Here is a 22,548-nt window from a genome sequence, read left to right as displayed (position 1 = left end):
GCATAAATGTATTTTGAAAACGGCATATTTATTTATTTATATATATATATAAAAATAACGTTTGCGTCACGCGCAACGATTGGCTGTTTGCCAGGACTAGTCCATCTATTTTTTGAAAAGAGGAGGGGGGAGACGAAATTTGTTTTTATGTATGCTGTCTGAAAGCCACTGTAAGTGTGAACAATCAATCAAGAACTGAAATGATTTATCAAATCTTTCCAATGATTGCTAAGATAGAATCCATCTTCTCGGTTGAAATTGTCTCTGTGTTTGTATATGTGGATAGCCTCATGAACGAATCTCTCATGGAAGCCAGATGGCTTACAAAGAACCTCCGTCTTGGAAAAGTCAATGGCATGTGAGCCTACTGAATTAGAACAATGATCTGCTACGGCCGAGGTGTTGGTCCTACCGTGTTTAAGGTCTGCTTTATGTTCACGAATGCGGTCCGAGATATGGCGTTTGGTTTCTCCAATGTAACTACTACCACAGAGGCAACTTAGTTTGTAGACACCAGGGTATTGTATGTCCGGAATCACATCTTTTACAGACGGAACCAGATCACGGATTTTATGTAATGTGTTGAAACGGACCTGGATCTTGTGTTTATTCAAGATTTTGGAGATCTTTTTTGTGATCCCAGCAATGTAGGGTAAAGTGATGGTTTTGAAAGGCTCCTCAAGAGGGTTCTTCTTCATGGTTTGAGTGATAGCTTTGCGGATTGTATAGTCGGAGTAACCATTAGCCCTAAGAGCTTGGTGTACGTGCTTGAGTTCACTGCTTATGTGTTCCTGGTCGGATATGCATTGGGCTCTATGATACAGAGTCTTGATGAGAGAATTCTTCTGTGATGGATGGTGGTGGGAATCCGGTTTCAGATAAGCATCCGTATGGGTAGCTTTCCTGTAGACAGAGTGGCTCATTGAACCATCAGGTCTCTTTTTAATTAGGACATCCAAAAAAGGTATCTTGCCATCTATTTCGACTTCCATGGTAAATCTGATGGCTGGGTGTATGGAATTGATGTGGTCGAAGAATTGGTCTAGAGCAGGCCGGCCATGTGGCCAGATGACAAAAGTGTCATCCACGTACCTCTTCCATAAGGTTGGGCGCAGAGTGGCAGTCTGGATGGCGTCAGTCTCAAATTTCTCCATGAAAATGTTAGCTATAACTGGAGAAAGGGGGGAGCCCATTGGGGTGCCCTCAGTTTGTTTGTAGAAAGTTCCATTCCAAGTGAAGTATGTATTGGTTAAACAGTGTCTCACCAGGGGGGGTACCTCAGTGTTTAGTCCTTGATGAACCAAGTCTTCAATGATTGCAATGGTGTCAGGTACAGGAACCTTGGTGAATAAGGAAACTACATCAAAACTGACAAGCAGGTCGTCTGGGGACAGGGAAATACCCTTGATTGTTGATACCAGGTGAGTAGAATTTTGTACCGCAGAGGTGGTCTTTCCAGTGAAAGGACGCAGGATTTCAGACAAAAAACGAGCTAGTTTGTAGGTGGGGGAGCTGATAGTAGAGACCATGGGACGAAGAGGTGTATCAACTTTATGTATTTTTGGTAAGCCGTATAATCTTGGTGGCCTGGCAGCAGAAGGTTTCAACGAAAACTGTTTAGATTGATCAATTAATGCGGTTGAATCAGAAATTATTTTGTTGGTTTGTGTGACGAGGCTGTTGGTGGGATCTCTTTTTATTTTTGTATAACTACCATCGTCGAGTAATTCTTTAATTTTGTTGTTGTATTCTATTTTATCCATGATGACAGTAGCATTGCCTTTGTCAGCTGAGAGAACTACAATATCATTCCTCTTTTTTAATTTATATAATTCAAAACGCTCATCTTTGCTGAGGTTGCTAGCTGGCATCTTAGCGTTTTTGAGGGTTGCAGCGATTTCAGATCTTGCTACGTCTGCAGCGATGTGACCCAGGCCCCTGAGAGCAACGTCTACTTGGGCAATTATATCATTAACTGGTATGTGTTTAGGTGTGACTGCAAAGTTTAGACCTTTAGCTAAAACGGATTTCAGACCATCGGAAATAGAACTGTTACTGCGATTAATTACGACTTTATTAACGTCTAACTTTTTGGTGTGTGGGTCCGGTCTTTTGTTAAAGAGGAGGTTAAATTTGGAAATCAGGTTTTCCTTACATTTGGTCGACATAGTAGCAGCTGAAGAGGCAGTCATATTGTCTACATGTTCCCAATCCGATGTGGACATTATTGCCGTCAATGATAAGTGTGATTTGTAGAGTGTCTTGTCTAACTGATCTAGTTCTGTGCGTATAAGTCTGATTTTTTCTGAGATAAGAGCTAAGCTAGTTTTGAAAAGAATTCGTTTCGCATTAGAAGAAGTTACAGTAGCAGAGGTGAGTGTAAATGCGATTGGTATTACCCCAGAGTCGCGGCATCTCTTCAGGAAGGTGAGAGACTCGATCAGCTGAGCTTTCTTATCCCGGAGTTTGTTGAAGGATCTTAAAGTTATGTGAAAACCCTCCCCGTAGAGGCGATTAAATTTTGATTTAAAGCTTTCGTGACTGCAGTAATTCATATTCTTAGTTTTTTCGGTAAAGTCACGTTGAAGAGAAACAACAAAATAACAAAATATATATAAAACAATAAAAAAAATTCTCACGACGTTTCGACCATAACTCAAACGGTCATCATCATGCAAACCGACACACCTGATGATGACCGTTTGAGTTATGGTCGAAACGTCGTGAGAATTTTTTTTATTGTTTTATATATATTTTGTTATTTTGTTGTTTCTCTTCAACGTGACTTTACCGAAAAAACTAAGAATATGAATTACTGCAGTCACGAAAGCTTTAAATCAAAATGTTCCGTATTTTTCGTTCCTTTGGATTCGCTTGCAAAATATTAGGGTTGAAGATCAGTGACTTGGGGACTGGCTCAGTGCATTTTTAGACCAGAAACTTGAGATTTGTCTCCAGGAAACTTGCGCTGATGAGGTTTCAGGATGTGGTTTGAAGATACGAGTCATGGAACTCGGCCTCAGGAGGGCAGGTCGCAACATCTTCTGAGCAGGCACTAGGAAGGCCAGGTTTCAGGATCAGGATTTAAAAACTCAGCTCTACGAGACCTTGTTTCAAGATAATTCCTTCCATGCCTTTCAGAATCCGTTTCTTGAGAGTCATCTTCATGAGGCCTTGATTGCAGATAGTAAGATTCAGTTTCAGTAGATCAGGGTTGAAGATCGTAAATCTTAAAACTTGACTACAGAAGATATAATTTGAAGATCAGTGTCTTGGAATGCACTACAGATGGCAAATGATCAGGATCAACATCTTGAGACGTAAATTCCATGAGATAAATCTTGACTTAAAACTTTTGTGACTGCAGGAATTCATATTCTATGGATCTTTCGGTAAAGTCACGTTGATATAAAACATAAAAGTAAATACAAAATAAAAACGACGACGTTTCTATCACAACACAAGCGATCGTCATCAGAGATGTTGAGACGTGACTGTATGAGATATTGATACTTGGCCCAAATAAACTGCATTCCAGCATCAGTATCATGAGGCAGCAGGGTGCATGACCTGTAGCCTGATGATCGCTCCAGGAGACAGCGTTTTTCACAATCAGTATCCCGAGATGTGGATGCAGGAGACCAGCTCTTGGCAAAAGGGTCTTGAGACTCAATCCCAGGAGGCCTAATTATAATAGGTCCAGGATCTTTGGGAATCGGCTCCACGAGACCTGGCCTAGGATGAGGGCGCCAAGGTGGCTAGGAGATGTTAACTCCCTCGCTTCGTATACAGGAGGTCGTGGGTTCGATCTAGACCCTGACACCTGCTGTATATTTGGAGTTTGCATGTTCTCCCAGTGGCCGCGTTAATTTTTTCTCCGGGTCCTCCGGTTTTTCCCTCCAGATTTAGAAATATACGTTTTAGAGTATTTGTCTGTTATAAATGTCTACGTGATGATCAACTTCGTTGAGCTATCATGTAATGCCAGGGCGCTCAGGGGGCCTCACCTGGTTAAATAAAAATAGTAACAGTAAATTAAATATAATCCATTTATTACCACGAATACGTCTCATAGGTTCGTAGATCAAGACAATGATTCATATAAAGCCTTACCCGTGTTTGCACGGCTCAAAGCCAGCGATCGGTCCACGCTGATAGCGCTGCTGCGGTGGCTGGCTGGTCCTGAGGAACGCTCTGTAGCTTATTCTCACGCAGCCAAAGCGTCTCCAGATTTACGAGCTTATCAAACACACCATTAGGAATACTCTGCAGCTGAAATAACCACCGCAGCTATCCGAGCTTGATCACATTACCAATGTGTAATCATATATATGTGTGTTAGACAATATTATGACTAAAGCACCGTGAATTCCACAGAAGCTAAACAGTTTGAGCCTGGTTTAAAGTTGGATGGGAGACACTGCATTGGAATTCCAGAACGTGTCGACATGTGTTGCAAGGTGGCAAGATGATGGCAGCACAGATATATTTAACCTAACTGCGTGGAATGTTGAGCATCATCTTCGCGTTTGTGGGCTATCTCTACCGACTGCACCCTGGGGATTACCTCCCAAGGATAAATACTTATTATTTGAATTAACCAAACGTTTTAATGTAGGACACTTCCAAAAGGAGTCCATAGACTCAGCGAGGCTTCCTTGATACAGGGAATTATAACTATTTTCATGGTATATGTTAAGAAGTAAGCGCACATGGATATTGGCGACATAGGTAACAAGCCACACTCCAGTGATCAGACTCACAATGGAGAAACGGAACCAGAGGCTCAGAGAGTTTATATCGTAATGTGCCCGTAGATAGCCAACCAGTGTGAAATATCGGTTAGCAGTGTCAGCCTGTTACCCAGTCGAAAAGTCAACAGTGGTCGGGTTATCGAAGGGACTGGTTCTCGCCATGGGAATGTGGAATGTCCATCATCCCGCACCTACGATTAGCACGGTTGGCTACGTACAGTGCGACAGAAGTTCAACTTACATGCACACAATGGAGAAAGTTAAACTGTACATGTAAACATAGAAAACGCAAACACGTGGAGAGGAATGGTGGCTTGAATTTCGTAAACAAAATAAACTGCGTAGAGCCGCTTTGTCAACCCCGAGGTTAGCTCCCGAGGTCGGAGGTTGGGCGAGGTCGGGCGCATTGCGGGTACTTTGTTCCGATGCCGCCATCAATGGAAACGTCACTTATTAAATGGAGAGTATTGCAAAATAATTGTAAGTAAAATAACATTTACGATACAAAAACATGACAGAATCTCAATCCCATCTGAACACCAATCAGCTGCAGAGTATTCCAGCAGGCGCGTTCGATAAGCTCACGAACCTGCAAACGCTGAGTCTGTCCACAAATCAACTGCAGAGCGTTCCTGGCGGGAGCCAAAGCGTGTCCCGCCGCCGCATTGGAGTGGTACCCGTGGATCAGCGACGAAGGGGGGAGGCTTGAAGTCAGAGAGTGGTGATGGAGAGAGGTAAGAAAACTAAACTATTTTTTATTCAAACTTTCGTCAAGGGATTGGCAACACCACGACGCTAACCACCGCACCACCGCTCCATGCGTAGACTTTACTGCTTAGCTTCCGAGGTCTGACGAGGTCGGGCACATTGGCGTGATGCTTTCTTATTGGCGAACTGTGAACATCAACCAAAGAACCCTGCATATAAACTTGAGTAAAACAATATCAATGTATATTCTTAGCTCTTTCGGTAAAGTCACGTTGAAGGGAAACAATAAAATAATAAAAATTATATATAAAACAATAAAAATTCTTACGACGTTTCGACCATAACACAAACGGTCGTCATCAGGTGTGTCGGTTTGCATTAATTAATTTATTTTTAACCGGTGTATTTATTTATTTATAAAACGTCAGCGCCACGCGCAGTGATTTGGCAGTTTTTTTAGAAGGACTAGTCCATCTATGTTCTGAAAAGAGGAGGGGGGAGACGAAAAATTAATGTATGCTGTCTGAAAGCCACTGTAAGCGTGAACAATCAATTAAGACCTGAAATGGTTTATCAAATATTTCCAATGATTGCTAAGCCAGAATCCATCTTCTCGGTTGAAATTGTCTCTGTGCTTGTATATGTGGATAGCTTCATGAACGAATCTCTCATGGTAGCCAGATGGCTTACAAAGAAGCAGTCACGAAAGCTTTAAATCAAAATATCAATGTAATACATTACAGAGTGTTACCATCGATCAGCTGCAGAGTATCCCAGCAGGCGCATTTGATGAACTCACCAATCTGCAAACGTTGCGTCTGTCTACAAATCAACTGCAGATCGATGCTAAGGGGAGCTACTGCCCAGCTGCATCAGACTCACTCGCACGAGACGGCCCATGCAGCCCAAGGGGACTCGGGTTGTTGCTTGTTACTAGCAGGCAGATGAGCGTGCTGGATTCAAAGCAATCCAATTGTCAAAGTAAGTCAATGAGATGCTTTGTTTCATTATGAATACACACCACATCCAGCACCGCCCACCTCATCAACCTCGTTATCATCATTATCATCAACCCCGTGTTCGATACATGTGTGGGGTGGTACACACTCACACTGTGTGTGAAGATGGACTGGCCATTCTACCCAATGCAGGCCCCTCATGAAAGCTGTAATTTATCCCAATTACATCGTGTCCTCGAAATACTATGATAATTCAGGGGAAGGATCTCTGAGTCAAATCCGTTTTCTTTACGAAATCCCGATTTTTTCGAAGACAGGTTGTAACCCTATTTACATCCAAGTACGATTCACCTTCAAGCGACAGCTCCAGGTTTACGTGTTCAGGTTCTCACCTGTCCAGGTTGTCTTACGAGGGGCTTTGGTCTCCGGTTCAATACCTCTGAGTTTTCGATCGAACATTGCGTCCGATTCGCGAAATATGTGCCCGTTATAAATCGTGTTTATCATTATGACATTTCTCTTCATAACATAAACTATAGAGTGCTAATTAGCGAAGTCGCAGCAGCAGCAGCGTTGATCTCCACGCTTCAACCCCCCTACCACCTCAAACAGCTCGTTATATGCGGGGCTCAGTATATCTGCCCACGTTATTTTGAAGACACCACGCAGTTACGCATTGGAGGCCCTCGATGACATCGCTTATGAGACCTGCTGGGCAGGCCCGGACTGGCCACGGGGCAGCAGTCCATTCCGAGGCCGGTGGGCCGATCTGTGTGGGGAAACAGGAAATGTCATCAGAGTAATAAAAAAATATAACAACATTCATTTCCTCCCACGTGTTGGCCTAATTGCTTATTTACCCTCTCATTTGGCATTAAGTCACCATATTCGGCACCCCCAAAGATTACTCCCCACCGGCCCATTTGTTTTGTGGACCTGCCCAAATTGGCCAATGAGATCCCACGGCAAAATGACGCGAAGGCGTCGTCACATCCCAACATCGAGCCACTCCATAGCCCCAGGTTGGGCCGGCGTGTTCACAAATGGCTGGGCAGGTTTTTTGTCCCGGCCCGCCACCGCTACTGGGTGAGACTGTCATGCGTTGGGCCGCTCCAAAACTCCAAGTGGTAGAGCTCCCAATTGGTTTCTGTTCACATCTAGGACTTTGAGCTCAGTGAGTTGATTAAAAACCGAAGCGGGGAGAGTTTGCAGGGCAGGTCTCAACGAAAAGCTGTCATATGTGGTACATGTGTTCTATGTCATATATGTGGTACGTATATCTACGTCATATATCCATAATAAAGTGTGTTTTTTTAATTAGATCGCGTAAATATAAATGCGTCGTTAAACCCGTTACCACCCGACACAGCCAATTAGTAAGGGCTGTCACGTAAACAGAACACGCCGATTCGTTACGAGAGCAAATCCACGACATTAACAATCTGAGTACGACGTTTCGCCAGTAATTACAACTAGCTTCATCAGGCGGACAGGCAGATTTGTGGAGAAATCCTCCTGTTTCGTTCCTTAAATAGAGGGGAAGATGTGATGATGTCACTTGTGAGCCCTTCACGTGCGAATGGGGGGGGGGATTAATGATGGTAATGGAGACCCTTTGTAATTCATATGCATTCATTAAGTGGTGAGGTCACCGCCGTCCTTGACCACGTGATACGTTTGCAATTCTAAGAGGCGTTTATATGAAAAGGGTTTTCACATCTAATTATTATGACGCTTCAAACGTCAGCGTAGGATTTGGTACATTTCACGTCGTGAGGCGTGGTGTATCACCCCGGTAGTCAGGGTGCCAGATTGATCGCCAGATTAGCTTGGGGAAACGTCTCAGGTGATCAGAGATGGTCGCGCCGTTGCACAACTGCACATTAGAAGAGTGGCACACTCCGGCAGTGGTGCAAAGGCAAATTTAACAACAAACTCACACTCGTCAACAACAATTCCTTGGAATAATTAGGTAAACAATTTGTGACGTCTAGTCTCGGGCAATGATCCTTCTTCATATCACATACAGTGAGGGAAAAAAGTATTTGATCCCCTGCTGATTTTGTACATTTGTCCACTGACAAAGAAATTATCAGTCTATAATTTTAATGGTAGGTTTATTTGAATAGTGAGCGACAGAATAACAATGAAAAAAATCCAGAAAAACGCATGTCAAAATGTTATAAATTGATTTGCATTTTAATGAGGGAAATAAGTATTTGACCCCTCTGCAAAACATGACTTAGTACTTGGTGGCAAACCCTTGTTGGCAATCACAGAGGTCAGACGTTTCTTGTAGTTGGCCACCAGGTTTGCACACATCTCAGGAGGGATTTTGTCCCACTCCTCTTTGCAGATCTTCTCCAAGTCATTAAGGTTTCGATGCTGACGTTTGGCAACTCGAGCCTTCAGCTTCCCCCACAGATTTTCTATGGGATTAAGGTCTGGAGACTGGCTAGGCCACTCCAGGACCTTAATGTGCTTCTTCTTGCGCCACCCCTTTGTTGCCTTGGCCGTGTGTTTTTGGTCACTGTCATGCTGGAATACCCATCCACGACCCATTTTCAATGCCCTGGCTGAGGGAAGGAGGTTCTCACCCAAGATTTGACGGTACATGGCCCCGTCCATCGTGCCTTTGATGCGGTGAAGTTGTCCTGTCCCCTTAGCAGAAAAAACACCCCCAAAGCATAATGTTTCCACCTCCATGTTTGACGGTGGGGATGGTGTTCTTCTGGTCATAGGCAGCATTCCTCCTCCTCCAAACACGGCGAGTTGAGTTGATGCCAAAGAGCTCCATTTTGGTCTCATCTGACCACAACACTTTCACCCAGTTGTCCTCTGAATCATTCAGATGTTCATTGGCAAACTTCAGACGGGCATGCATATGTTCTTTCTTGAGCAGGGGGACCTTGCGGGCGCTGCAAGATATCAGTTCTTCACGGCGTAGTGTGTTACCAATTGTTTTCTTGGTGACTATGGTCCCAGCTGCCTTGAGATCATTGATAAGATCCTCCCGTGTAGTTCTGGGCTGATTCCTCACCGTTCTCATGATCATTGCAACTCCACGAGGTGAGATCTTGCATGGAGCCCCAGGCCGAGGGAGATTGACAGTTCTTTTGTGTTTCTTCCATTTGCGAATAATCGCACCAACTGTTGTCACCTTCTCAACAAGCTGCTTGGCAATGGTCTTGTAGCCCATTCCAGCCTTGTGCAGGTCTACAATCTTGTCCCTGACATCCTTGGAGAGCTCTTTGGTCTTGGCCATGGTGGAGAGTTTGGAATCTGATTGATTGCTTCTGTGGACAGGTGTCTTTTATACAGATAACAAGCTGAGATTAGGAGCACTCCTTTTAAGAGTGTGCTCCTGATCTCAGCTCGTTACCTGTATAAAAGACACCTGGGAGCCAGAAATCTTTCTGATTGAGCGGGGGTCAAACATTATTTCCCTCATTAAAATGCAAATAAATTTATAACATTTTTGACATGCGTTTTTCTGGATTTTTGTTGTTGTTATTCTGTCTCTCACTGTTCAAATAAACCTACCATTAAAATTATAGATTGATCATTTATTTGTCAGTGGGCAAACGTACAAAATCAGCAGGGGATCAAATACTTTTTCCCTGCTTGTACAGCGTGTTGAGTTTTTAGTTTGTTAATCACGTGTATTTGTCCTCTGAAGGTGTACAGACAAAGAGAGATTTGCTTGAAGTATGACGCTGCAAAACGGTGACAACTGTGAGTTAATATTTGTGCCCAGTGAGACAAGTAATTGGCCAAAAATTGGCCTCTGTGGGACAGCTTTCGATATACAGCATTTGGACAAAGTCTCTTTACTGTAATTTCAAACAAAAAGCGTGTTACTTATAGTTGCCATAGTCACACGTAACGCTTTTGCAATAATTATTAACGGTGGAATCAATCAGTTGCAGAGTATTCCTCACGGCGCGTTTGACCACCTCACCAAACTGGAAGACCTCCGGCTGAATGAAAATAAACTTCGGAGCGTTCCTGACGGGAGTCAAACCACGACCTCCACTCTGTGCCACAACCATAGAGACAAAGATCCCCCATGTAGCCTGTAACAGACTGTTGGGGCAAGTGCTGTTAGCGAGCACCTATGAAGGCCGGCACAGCACACGAAGGGGTCGGTGGACAACACCACGCCCGGCCGCCTTTGTCTCCCCAGTGGCGATGTTTACACATCGCACCAGGTACTACTCATCGGGGAGGCCCAGGACCGGTTCAGATAATCGTCACCGGTGTTGGCCGTGAGCAGGAATCGAACTCAGGTCGGCGGGTTCGGAGCGCAGCGTAGCGCTAACCACTACACCACCGCTCCCCACAACCACACATACTGTGTCACAACCATACACACTGTGTTACAACCACACACACTGTCTCACAACCATGCAGACTGTGCCACAACGATACACACTGTGTCACAACCACACAGACTGTGCCACAACCACACACACTGTGCCACAACCACACACACTGTGTCACAACCATACACACTGTGTCACAACCACACAGACTGTGTCACAACCATACACACTGTGTCACAACTATACACACTGTGTCACAACCATACACACTGTGCCACAACCATGCAGACTGTGCCACAACCACACAGACTGTGTCACAACCACACAGACTGTGTCACAATCATACACACTGTGTCACAACCATACACACTGTGTCACAATCATACACACTGTGTCACAACCATACACACTGTGTCACAACCACACAGACTGTGTCACAACTATACACACTGTGTCACAACCACACACACTGTGTCACAACCACACATACTGTGTCACAACCATACACACTGTGTTACAACCACACACACTGTGCCACAACCACACACACTGTGTCACAACTATACACACTGTGTCACAACCACACACACTGTGTCACAACCACACACACTGTGTCACAACCATACACACTGTGTCACAACCACACAGACTGTGTCACAACCATACACACTGTGTCACAACTATACACACTGTGCCACAACCATGCAGACTGTGCCACAACCACACAGACTGTGTCACAACCACACACACTGTGTCACAACCACACACACTGTGTCACAACCATACACACTGTGTCACAACCACACATACTGTGTCACAACCATACACACTGTGTCACAACTATACACAGTGTCACAACCACACAGACTGTGTCACAACCACACAGACTGTGTCACAACCACACACACTGTGTCACAACCATGCAGACTGTGTCACAACCATACACACTGTGTCACAACCACACACACTGTGTCACAACCACACACAGTGTCACAACCACACACACTGTGTCACAACTATACACACTGTGTCACAACCACACAGACTGTGTCACAACCATACACACTGTGTCACAACTATACACACTGTGTCACAACTATACACACTGTGTCACAACCACACACACTGTGTCACAACCATACACACTGTGTCACAACCATACATACTGTGTCACAACCACACACACTGTGTCACAACCACACACACTGTGCCACAACCACACACACTGTGTCACAACCACACACACTGTGTCACAACCACACACACTGTGTCACAACCAAATACAGTGTCACAACTATACACACTGTGTCACAACCATGCAGACTGTCACAACTATACACACTGTGTCACAACCACACACACTGTGCCACAACCACACACACTGTGTCACAACTATACACACTGTCACAACCACACATACTGTGTCACAACCATACACACTGTGTCACAACTATACACACTGTGTCACAACAATACACAGTGTCACAACTATACACACTGTGTCACAACCACACACACTGTGTCACAACCACACACACTGTGTCACAACCATACACACTGTGTCACAACCATACATACTGTGTCACAACCACACAGACTGTGCCACAACCACACACAGTGTCACAACCAAACACACTGTGTCACAACTATACACACTGTGTCACAACTATACACACTGTGTCACAACTATACACACTGTGTCACAACTATACACACTGTGTCACAACCACACACACTGTGCCACAACCACACACACTGTGTCACAACCACACACACTGTGTCACAACCACACACACTGTGTCACAACTATACACACTGTGTCACAACTATACACACTGTGTCACAACTATACACACTGTGTCACAACTATACACACTGTGTCACAACCACACACACTGTGCCACAACCACACACACTGTGTCACAACCATACACACTGTGTCACAACTATACACACTGTGTCACAACCACACACACTGTGTCACAACTATACACACTGTGTCACAACTATACACACTGTGTCACAACTATACACACTGTGTCACAACTATACACACTGTGTCACAACCACACACACTGTGCCACAACCACACACACTGTGTCACAACCATACACACTGTGTCACAACTATACACACTGTGTCACAACCACACACACTGTGTCACAACTATACACACTGTGTCACAACCACACACACTGTGTCACAACTATACACACTGTGTCACAACTATACACACTGTGTCACAACCACACACAGTGTCACAACCAAACACACTGTGTCACAACTATACACACTGTGCCACAACCACACAGACTGTGTCACAACTATACACACTGTGTCACAACTATACACACTGTGTCACAACTATACACACTGTGCCACAACCACACAGACTGTGTCACAACTATACACACTGTGTCACAACTATACACACTGTGTCACAACTATATACACTGTGTCACAACCATGCAGACTGTGCCACAACCATGCAGAGCGGGGTTCTCCAACTCAGATTCGTGCCACGTGAACCACTCGACGTGCTCTGCAGGGCCACGTGACGCCACCTGGCCACGTGCTGAGACGCGATTGCTTGCGTCACGTTATCAGTTCCACTGCTGGATGAGGACCTATACCGCGCACGCCGCGTCGGACATGGGTGTGGCGATTTGGCCGTCACTTTGTCACGTTGGTCAGTCCACGTTGGTGAGTCCACGTTGGTGAGATCGGGGAGCATCGATGCGGGGCCACGAGGTACAACACTGCCGCGTGATGCCAACCACGCAGGCAGTTTAGAGTCCAATACTGCAGCCAACAGTGTAGTAGCCTGTATATTTATACACACAGCGTTGTAGAATTTGCGAGGAAATGTAAGATAATGACAAATGACATCGAAGCGCTAATGGGGGAGGGGGGGGGGGCGTTTGGGGAGTGTCCAGCGATAGCGCATTCCTAAAGGAGCCTTTGATAAGCTCACCAGGCTAGAGAAGCTGTACCTGGAAAGGAATGAGTTGCAGAGTGTTCCTGAAGTGCAGCAAGGCAGCTCCGCGGGCTTCGTGGACCTGGGGCGCACGATTCAGAAGCCACGACTCTGCCAGCTGAGCGATGATGATGAACCCTCGACGGCAGTCAGCTACCAACATATTTCGTAGCGATATCCATCACGTTTCAAGTTGATTGTGTCTAGCCAGGTGAGCAATCAAGAGGCCACCGTGAATCTTCGTTGACAAGAGGGGTCCGGGTCACCAACATTACACAAGCAAACGCAAACAAAACATCATCACCATTTTCATTCATGTCGGTGTAATCTGTAGCATTACCCATCATCATATTTTATCCACCAGTGTATCATAATGCCAGCATAATTCATGTAATATTATTAATGTCATCATAATTGTCCTCATCAATTTAAGTAATTTGTCTTCGGTCCCAAAATCTTAACGATTTCAGACGCCGAGGACAGGCATCTGTAGGCGCTATAGTTCACCTTGTGTGGAAAGTGTTACGTTTGATGTCTTGTTACTTTAGTCTCAAAATTATAATTTGTATTTCTCACGTTAATAAAATTGTTCCCGAGTGTAAAATGTTTGGGACTCAAACGTAACTCAGATTTGAACATGGGAGTCAATGGGAAAACGATTCTCGTTTAACGAATTTTCGCTTCACGAGCAATTTTCGCGGAACGTATCTCTCTCGTTAAGCGAGACACGCCTGTGCTTTGAAATCGGACATGCGATGAAATCACCGATCAGTTTTCAAGCCCCGACCAGCTATATACAGAATAAAATAGGTTGTGCCCACATACGGTCTTGTGAATCGACAATATGATATATATTCTGTGCAGATAGTACATCTGATTCTTTGAGTCTATGGTCAAGTCAATTTAACGAGTGCATTGTTTTTATCTGCAATCATGAAAGTCCATGCAGTGTTAAAATGTCCGTGTTTAACCTCGATTCTGCGATTGGGTCCATGCTAAACGACGACATTCGCAGTCCGTTTTCACAACTCGGTGCCGAAGGCACGTGGCCGCTGCCGATGGACCGAGTTCACTCGTAAAGCGGCTCTCGGTGATAGATTTAAATCTATATTCTTAGCTCTTTCGGTAAAGTCACGTTGAAGGGAAACAATAAAATAATAATAAAATATATATAAAACAATAAAACATTCTCACGAAGTTTCGACCATAACACAAACGTCGTGAGAATTTTTTTTTGTTTAATATATATTTTATTATCTAATTGTTTCCCTTCAACGTGACTTTACCGAAAGAGCTAAGAATATGAATTACTGCAGTCACGAAAGCTTTAAATCAAGATTTAAATCTGTCTTAGAGAGGCGTGGAGCGATGGCACGTTGACAGTGAATTGTTGTGTGGATTGCGTCTGACGTGGAACATGATCGCACGTTGTCATACGTGCCCCACGAAAGCTGCAGTCGATCTATTTGCACACAAACATGTGGAACTGCAGTGCGTGTGAAATTGTGTATGTCAGTGAATGGCTCAAAGCCAACTCGCAGAAGGTGAAAGTGGAATAGTTTAGGCGTGTCCACCAAGAGGTAAGGAGGGAGGAAAGACGGACAGGGTGGACTTGTATATGTATTTCTACCGACCGTGTACCTCGTATTTTTCATTCTATCTATGCTGGTATGTGCAATCCAAAGGTTGAACACGAAATTTAACACTCTTCTGAAATTCGTGGTCCGCCAGGAAGTGTCTAACTGTGTTGTTGGCCTGACTGGATGTGCTTCACATAATGTTTTTTCAGGTTTGTTGAATTCTCGTCTCTCATCTTTTTGTTGTATTTACCTCCGCGATTTGTTCTTGACACCTGATGAAGATCGCTTGCGTTGTGATCGAAACGTCGTAATTGTTTTTAAATATAATTTTATTGTATTTCTACATACGTGACTTTACCGAAAAAGCCAATGAGTAATTTTATGCAGTCACGAAAGCTTTAATACTTTATAGAAATAGGTTTTACCCTTTTAACTGGCACAAAAACTGACATCTTTATTCAAGGCATCATGTTTGCAATAACCACAACACAAGCAGTCAAAATGCACACAATAAAGACAACTCTGATAATAATATTGGCACTGTCCTTGAATTTGATTGGTCCACACCCGAGACGGCTTTTCTTAGAGCCTAGTCTCCATTGGTGTTGGACCAGAAGACGCCAAAAAGGCGTACAACTCAAAATACTTTAATACTTTATTAGGTTATCATCAATTAGTTATCGAGAATAACTGCTCCTGCCTTTCACAGCGCTGCCTCTGCTACTGCTGTTGACGTTGTAATGGACGAGCATTCCTCCTGCGCGTCGTGGCGACTGCCACGCTACGCGAACCCTCTGGCGAAGCCGCGGCGAGCAGAGCTCGACATGTAGCTCCTGAGCATCGTGCTGCCATCATGCACGAGAAGGGACTGAGTGCACTGTCATGATGACACGAGCGGCGGTGCTCGCGTCGATGATGGCTCAAAGGCATCAATACTCGAGCTATTTGGATTCCGTTCCACCTGGGATTCCCACGGACACCGAGAAACTCGACTTGAGGTACAACGGCTTCACACGACTCCCCTCCAGTCGCCTTCCATAGCCTGAGCCCGCGGTCTGAACGGCACGGAGCTGATCGCCCTGCTGCTGCTGCTGCTGCCTGTCGCCTCCACGCCTTCATATCGGCACGCAGAGCTCCTCGAACGATCTGGGATCAACACAGACATTAGACGTCAAGATGGCCCACGTGTATGCCCACTCGCATCGTATCAGGTCCATGTGTAACGTCAAGACGAAGCCACAGCTCCCAAATACGAATGTCTCTCACCTCGGCCGATGCCTACTTAGGCTGGCCGCGTGTCTCTGGCTGTCCTACACGAGTTTGAAGTTACGTTCATTAAACAAACTCAAACACGTCAAACTAAACCGATCCGACAGTCGTCGATCACTGCTGCTGTCTCAGTGGGTCGCCGAGATTCACTTTGACGGACGAGAGCACGGGAATGCAATCCTTCAGCAACTGCTTTGTAAACGGGTTGAAGGCGCAGTGCCCTCACCACTGCGCCACCGCTCCCCACGATACATACACAAATAGCTGCACACATTCATACATATGTAAATATACACAGATTCACATACACTGAAAGGAACACATGCACACACCTATATATATGCGCATTAACACACTTCTTCTTTGATGTTTGGTATAGAAGCGTGTAAGTGCTGAATCTGCGTCAGAATGAGCTGCAGAGTGTTCCGAACGGGGCCTTTGATAGCCTCAGCAGCCTGGACATCTACAGCCCAATCGCTGGGAATGTGACTGAGCTGTGAGCACACGGCCGTTCAACGTTCGTCTGGTTCACACTGCGAGTTAATCCTCCAGTTGGGATTATTCCAGAAACTTCCACTGTGCCTAGGATAATGATTGAAGGCGGACCGAGATCAAAGTCGAGTCAGCAGAGAGGCGGACGAGCGCAGAGATGTCGGAGTGATGTTTGAAGGCTGAGCTTGGCAATGAATGTCAGCTTAGCAATGCGGCGGTGTATTTAACGAATAATTAGTTTTTTGCAACTAAAATAATAGGTGCAGTACAATATAAATAACAGCAACATTATTACAGTTTTTTTTTCAAATTTGTAAATAGACAGATAATGTTAAAGACAAAATTATAATATAGATTATCACACGAATTAACAACAGCATAAATAATAGCCCGCACGGGCCTTGCTCGGACCGTGGCTCCTCGTTATCTTCGTGCTCTGCGCTGCTCTTCGACTTCCATGCCCACAGCTGCCGTGCTCCCAGACACCTCCCTCCACAACGCAATCAGAATCTGTATTTAACACGTAGGCTTTCGCGACCAATATTATTCATAATAAAGGTTTTTGGGTTAGATCGCATTATTTATAAATGTGTCGTAACCCTCCACCACCCGACACGGCCAATCAGCAAAAAAGTGTCACGTTGACAAAAGACAAATAGAACTATATAGTTCACAAATAGTTCACTATTTGTCTTTTGTCAACGTGACACTTTTTTGCCGATTGGCCGTGTCGGGTGGTGGAGGGTTACGACACATTTATAAATAACGCGATCTAAGCCAAAAACCTTTATTATGAAGAATCTGTATTCATACTTGGGGAATCCGATGAGCTATAAAGATATTTTTTCACAGATGTCCGAACTTTGTAATGTGGTACGTAGACCTTCACGACCAATAGATCATGATTCATTGTGAGTTTGTTGGCTTTTAGCGTGTAGGATGTAATTGTCATGTTTGTAATGAGAACTCTCCACCACAGAGCCAGTCAAATAAAGTTCTGACGTGGGGGCAAATCTTCAAATGTTGTCAGAAAACCTGGAGGAATGTTGAAATTCAAGCGAAATGTTGTCAATTTTTGTCTGACGTTTCGTTGGAGATTACATCCAGCATCATCAGGCGTGAGAGCAAGAGCGTGCAAGAGCTTCCTTGGTTCGGTGCCATGACGTCACCAGGACAGCCGTGCAGCTCAACCGGTTTACGAACCGGTTTAATAATAAACCGGTTTAATAATAGGTTGATGGGTCGTGATTGGCAGGGTAGTTTCGGCTCATACGACGAATGTCTTTCGTGGTTGGGCTTCTTTCCTTGATTCTAGTGAGGTGTATCGCGTGAGTTCTAAAGATGTTTTAACGCCATTTTCATTCTAGTTAATCCTTAATTGGTTCATATGGTTAATTACATTGCCATTATGGGCATTATGACGAGAAGGAATGAGCGATAGGGGTTGTTATTGACATTGTGCATGCGCACCTCGTCTGTAAATCATCTCTCGTCATGGCACAAGCGAGTCGCACTGATTGTCCCCCTAAAGCACGCAGTTTATTTTGCATTTTCTCGGGTACAGTAAATACGACAAGCAACTGTGCTGCAGTATTCTTACTCACAAAGGCCGCGGTTGATATTTCTGCACGGAAACCCCCGTGGGACTGCGGCGCGTGTGACATCCTCGATCTCAGCCAGTGGGTCGAGGCGAATTCGCGAAAGGTGAAACTGAGCGAATTCTCTCGCGAGCCGCCCCTGGCTCTCGAGTGGCCCCTGGCTCTCGAGTGGCCCCTGGCTCTCGAACCGCCCCTGGCTCTCGAGGCGCCCCTTGCTCTCGAGCCGCCCCTGGCTCTCGAGTCGCCCCCGGCCCTCGAGCCGCCCCCGGCTCTCGAGTCGTCCCTGGCCTTCGAGTCGCCCCCGGCTCTCGAGTCGTCCCTGGCTCTCGAGCCGCCCCTGGCTCTCGAGTCGTCCCTGGTCCTCGAGTCGCCCCTGGTCCTCGAGTCGTCCCTGGCCTTCGAGTCGCCCCCGGCTCTCGAGCCGCCCCTGGTCCTCGAGTCGTCCCTGGCTCTCGAGCCGCCCCTGGTCCTCGAGTCGTCCCCGGCTCTCGAGCCGTCTCTGGCGGCTGCTGGGACACGCACCGCGCACTCTTTTGGGGTGCGTGCAGATGAACACTACGACGACGATGATGTCACGTGTGTTGAACTTCTTTCGCACCGTACGTAGCCAACCGTGCTAATGGCAGGCGCGGATTTTGCTCTTGCTGATGCCACTGCTCCATGCTACTGTCGCTGCTGCTATGACAATGATGATGATCACGATGCTGACAGTATAAATTACAATCACACTGATCGTGTCCTGTTCAAGATATTGTAATATTGATGATGATCGTGAGGATGATGCCAATATTAGTAAATGATGATGATACGTATGATGATGTTGACGTTGATGATGACATTGACGACGATGACGATGATTCTCGCAGTGGGTACCTCACCACGGCAATCCCCGTCCGCCAAAGCAAGGACTTGAATTCCGTTCCACCTGGGATTCCCACGGACACGAAGACACTAAACTTGAGGTACAACAGCCTCGCTCGACTCCCCCCCAGTCGCGTTCCATATCCCGAGCCCGCGGTCTGGAGCGGCATGGAGCAGCTCGCCCTGCTGCTGCTGCTGCCTGTCGCCTCCACGCCTTCGTATCGGCACGCAGAGCGCATCGATCGATCCGGGATCAACACAAACGTTAGACGTTTAGGAAGAAAAAGAGGCACATTGAGAAAGTTGTTCAACCTCGTGTAGAAGTATTGGTTCCATTAAACGCCTCGAAGTTTTCATTGAAACGTTACGAAGCTAATTTTAAGTTGGTAAGTGAACCCAGAGTACACTTAGGACAAACATGATTTCTAACAATTCACAGCGAAAGTTGAAATGATTTATGAGTGAACTCTGTCCACCCGTCCGCCTGTCCATCTGTTCGTTCGTCTGTATACAAGGGGGCACCCTGAAGCCCGATTACAATAATCCAGTGTGAAGGAAACGTCCTTGTCAATGTGTGCTGCTCCAAGAGCACTTCCCAAATCGACAAACGATTTGGGAAGAGAGGCGCTGAGGTGACGCCCCTCGGGATCCCGGTCCAGTAGAGCGATGCTGCTCTACTGCACATTTGTGAAAAAGAGCTTTATAGTTGATCGGATTCCTCCAGTGTCAAGAAATATTCAATTCAGATTTTGGGAGCGAAATAACATTGCTCCGATTTGTAGTTACTGGCTTTGTACGTTTAACTATTATCACAATACGCGCCTGTCATATTGTTGTATTATGGCTGATGCTACGATTTGTTTAAATACATAAGCGCGTGGAACTGCAGAGCGTGCGAGATCCTGTACCTCAGTCGCTGGATCGAAGCGAATTCGCAAAAGGTGAAAATGGGCGACGGTCAGACTGCTGATCCAGAGCGAGGAGCCCGCACACGCCTCTATGCTGCCTGCCTCTCGCGTGTCGGATCTCTGATGATGATGATGATGCTATCGCTCTTGACACGACTGATCACATTGACTCATTGATGCGCACATTCACGGTGATGATGGTGGTGTGATATCTTTTTACGATGTGTGATATTGCTATTCTTGTTCATGACGACGACGCTACTGTGACTACTGATGCTACTGCTACTGATGATACTAATGCAGCTGCTGATGATGAAGACGACATTAACGACGATGCTGACAGTGACCACAATCCACAACAAACCCAGTCTGCCAAAGCAAGGACTTGACTTCCGTTCCACCTGGGATTCCTGCGGACACCACGAACCTCAACTTCCAATACAACAGCCTCGTCCAACTCCCCTCCAATGCCGTTTCACGCCCCGACTCTCCCCGCAGTCTCCAAGCCACGCAGAGCTCCTTCGCTTCGCCTCCACGCGCGCACCGCACGGCGCTTACGCCCGGACATCGCCACTCACGACGACCTGAGATCAACAGCGACACTCGAGGAGCTCACAATGCGAGTCGGGTTCGGAGTGACTTCGGCCCCGTAACGCAATGATGTGATACCTACAGAGAGAGCCGAGTTGTGTACAACGGCTAGCCCGATGCGTACGCAACGTGAAAGTGGCTCGGTTAAACAAGGCACCAGTGTTCATTGGTGACAATTTACAACTAATGTTGACGGTGTCCGTGCATTATCTCTTAGCTCGATCCGCCCGCCTGTCCATCCATTCTTCTGTCTGTCTGTTCGTCTGTCTGTCTGTTAATTCGTCTGTCTGTTCGTCTAACTGTCTGTTCGTCTGTCTGTCTGTCTGTTCGTCTGTCTGTTCGTCTGTCTGTCTGTTCGTCTGTCTGTCTGTTCATTCGTCTGTCTGTCTGTTCGTCTAACTGTCTGTTCGTCTGTCTATCTGTTCATTCGTCTGTCTCTTCGTCTGTCTGTCTGTTCGTCTGTCTGTCTGTTCGTCTGTCTGTTCGTCTGTCTGTCTGTTCATTCGTCTGTCTGTTCGTCTGTCTGTTCGTCTGTCTGTTCGTCTGTCTGTCTGTTCGTCTAACTGTCTGTTCGTCTGTCTGTTCGTCTGTCTGTCTGTTCGTCTAACTGTCTGTTCGTCTGTCTGTTCGTCTGTCTGTCTGTTCGTCTGTCTGTTCGTCTGTCTGTCTGTTCATTCGTCTGTCTGTCTGTCTGTTCGTCTGTCTGTCTGTTCATTCGTCTGTCTGTTCGTCTAACTGTCTGTTCGTCTGTCTGTTCGTCTGTCTGTCTGTTCGTCTGTCTGTTCGTCTGTCTGTCTGTTCATTCGTCTGTCTGTTCATTCGTCTGTCTGTTCGTCTGTCTGTCTGTTCGTCTGTCTGTTCATTCAGCCGTCTGCTCATTCGGCCGTCTGTCTGTAACAGGGCGACACAGCTGACTCGAGAACATCCAATCAGAACGGCACGATCGTACTTCGTGTTCTATACGGCAAGAAGCGACAGTACGCATTGTACAGGCTTGTGTGTGACCACTGTTAATTACCCCATAGAGAACGGACGACACAAACGGGTGGAACTGCGGTGCCTGTGAAATCCTCTATCTCGGTCAGTGGATCGAAGAGAATTCGCAAAAGGTGAAAGGGGGCGACGGTCAGAGTGTTGATCCAGACAGAGGAACGCGCCGAGACGCTGCTGGGGGCCTCGCGGCGACTCCGGCACTCCTCCTCGCTGTGGCTGCATTCACGGCGCGTGTGGTGCAACGCGCGTGCAGGGGACACGTGGTGAAGGTGACGACTCGCCCGACGATGTACACCGGGCTGGTGATGCTGATCACGGTGACAATGCTGACAATAGTCACCGTGGTGTTGATTATATCTCGGCAAAGTACTGAATATGTACTACATATGTACTATATATATAGTACTATAAATATAGTACTATATATATAGTACGTGAAATATAGTAAGCATATAGAATACTTTAGTTATAGTACCGTAACTATAAAGTACTCTATATATTTATTCTTTATATATTTTTTTAGGTTTTGTTGG

Source organism: Petromyzon marinus, chromosome 58, assembly GCF_048934315.1.
Source record: "Petromyzon marinus isolate PM22_M1 ecotype Great Lakes invasive population chromosome 58, UKy_Petmar_22M1.pri1.0, whole genome shotgun sequence".
NCBI classification, from domain to species: domain Eukaryota; kingdom Metazoa; phylum Chordata; class Hyperoartia; order Petromyzontiformes; family Petromyzontidae; genus Petromyzon; species Petromyzon marinus.
Note: the sequence above shows the minus strand (reverse complement) of the source record.